This window comes from Octopus bimaculoides, chromosome 4 (assembly GCF_046866305.1).
Source record: "Octopus bimaculoides isolate indiv1 chromosome 4, ASM4686630v1, whole genome shotgun sequence".
Lineage (NCBI taxonomy): Eukaryota > Metazoa > Mollusca > Cephalopoda > Octopoda > Octopodidae > Octopus > Octopus bimaculoides.
Window position 1 is genome coordinate 138858073 of NC_142931.1, and position 2518 is coordinate 138860590.

Sequence of the window (2518 nt, forward strand, 5' to 3'; positions counted from 1 at the left end):
TTCCAAATGTGAATTTGTCTGTGTTAACTACATCCCAAAGATGGAGCCTTGTATCTTTGTTGGAAACTGGCTCCCTCCTCAATAGAAGATTTATAATAATTTAAAAATAGAGGAGACATACATACATATAGACAGAAATTGTGTGATGGGAACCTGTCGTGTGTGTGTGTGTGTGTGTGTGTGTGTGTGTGTGTGTGGCGGGTTCTCATACAATTTCTGTCTAACAAATGCACTTATAAGACATTGATCGGCTCTGGGCTTAGCAGACGACACTTGACCAAGCTTTTTTTTTCCTTCTTGTTTTTCCATATTCGCTGATTATTAGATATTAATGTGTCATTCTATTGAGAAGGGATTAGGGGACACCATTGTGAGATTGAGCTTAGGGTATTAGTTGGCCTTAATCTGGCCCCGTTGTAGAAAGAACCTGTTCATGGGAGATGGCGGGTGCCAGAGGGAGATGGTGGACCTTAAAACACCCGCCTCCCACAGATTAAAAATATTTACGATGAAAAATTGATAGAATGTGTGTGTGTTCTGGAAATAAATAAAACAATAAATGCGCCCTTTTAAAGCCTAGCCAGGCTCATGGGCCCGGTTTCCCGGTTTCAATGGCGTATGTGTTCCCCAGCTGGACGGGACTCCAGTCCATCGCAGCGTTACTCATTTTTGGCAGCTGAGTGGACTGAAGCAACGTGAAATGAAGTGTTTTGCTCAAGAACACAACGCGTCGCTCGGTCCAGGAATCGAAACCACAATCTTACGATCATGATGCTGACACCCTAGCCACTAAGCCACGCGACTAAGGAGTAATAAATGCACACGTACATACATACATATATAATCACTCTTTCGTGGTGGGGACATTACATGAGCATGACATACGTTGATAGATAGATAGATAGATAGACAGACAAACAGACAGACAGACAGACAGATCGTCAAACAGACAGAAAGACAGTCAGATAGAAAGACAGACAGATAGATAGCTAGATAGATAGATAGATAAATAGATAGATAGATAGATAGATAGATAGATAGATAGATAGATAGACAGACAGACAGACAGACAGACAGACAGACAGGTAGATAGATAGATGGATAGACGTTAAATAGATAGATATTAAATAGATAGATAGAGAGAGAGAGAGAGATAGTAGATAGATAGATAGATAGATAGATAGATAGATAGATAGACAGACACACCGTCAAACAGACAGACAGATATGTATGTATGTATATATGTCTGTATATATGTATGTATGTATATATGTCTGTATATATGTATGTACGTGTTTAGGTAGGTAGGTAGAAAATTTTTTCACTCGTATGAGAAAATATTCAAGAACAAACAAAAAAATCATATTGACGAAAACATAAATATAAAACTGTTTTTTGATTTTTAAATAATCAAGACTCACCTAAACACGATGTTCTGTAAGTCAAAAGCACTCACAGCGTAAAAGTCTCCATTATAAAGTCTACTGGCGCATTCAACGTCCATAATATTCCTTTCCTATCGCTTTTAACTTCCCAGCCCAGTACTAACCATGTGCAATGCATAACTTATCTTAATTACTACGAGACCAGGTACAATGACCATTAACCGATAGCAATAGTGACAACAGCCACAAATACAAAAAAAAAAACAACAGCAGCAGTTTGCGAATTAAGTATTCACAAAAGTCTATTGTTGTTTTTGTTTTGTATCTCTGTGTTTGGATGTGAGGTGTGTCGAGGGGGGGGGGGACACATTGTTTTGGGTTATTTTTGGTGGAGATTAGATGTTGATCGTCGTGTTGCTTATTCACATTTTTCTTTCGTGGTTTTAATGTTGTTGTTGTTGTTGTTATTGTTATTAGGAGTGGTTTTGTGGTTTAGTAGCTTGCTTGTTTACCAACCACATGGTTCCGCGTTTAGTCCCACTGCGTGGCACCTTGGGCAAGTGTCTTCTACTATAGCCTCGGGCCGACCAAAGCCTTGTGAGTGGATTTGGTAGACGGAAACTGAAAGAAGCCTGTCGTATATATGTATATATATGTGTCTGTGTTTGTGTGTCTGTGTTTATCCACCCAACATCGCTTGACACCCGATGCTGGTGTGTTTACGTCCCCGTAACTTAGCGGTTCGGCAAAAAGTGACCGATAGAATAAGTACTAGGCTTACAAAGAATTAGTCCTGGGGTCGATTTGCTCGACTAAAGGCGGTGCTCCAGCATGGCCGCAGTCAAATCACTGAAACAAGTAAAAGAGTAAAGAGTAATATTATTATTATTATTATTATTATTATTATTATTATTATTATTATTATTATTTTCTTTTTTATTGTTAATCTTTTTTTCTTTAAAATACTCTCCTTGGAACACTCAAACGTCGAGATTGACGGGATTGACCGTCATTGTATACTGTGTATACTTCACACACACACACACACACACACACACACACAAACACATAATAATAATATATAATATATATATATATATATATATATATATATATATATATATATATATATA

The 2518-nt window shown here is 37.7% G+C and overlaps 1 protein-coding gene across 1 annotated transcript in view; it reads right to left on the reverse strand.

The window, feature by feature from the left end:
• Window positions 1-1821, reverse strand: part of LOC106868230 (uncharacterized) — a 14813-nt gene extending 12992 nt beyond the window's left edge. The window contains exon 1 of the mRNA XM_014913396.3: window positions 1422-1821. The gene's annotated coding sequence lies outside the window, so the exon portion shown is untranslated. The remainder of the gene's footprint in view (window positions 1-1421) is intronic.
• Between the last annotated feature and the right edge of the window lie 697 nt (window positions 1822-2518).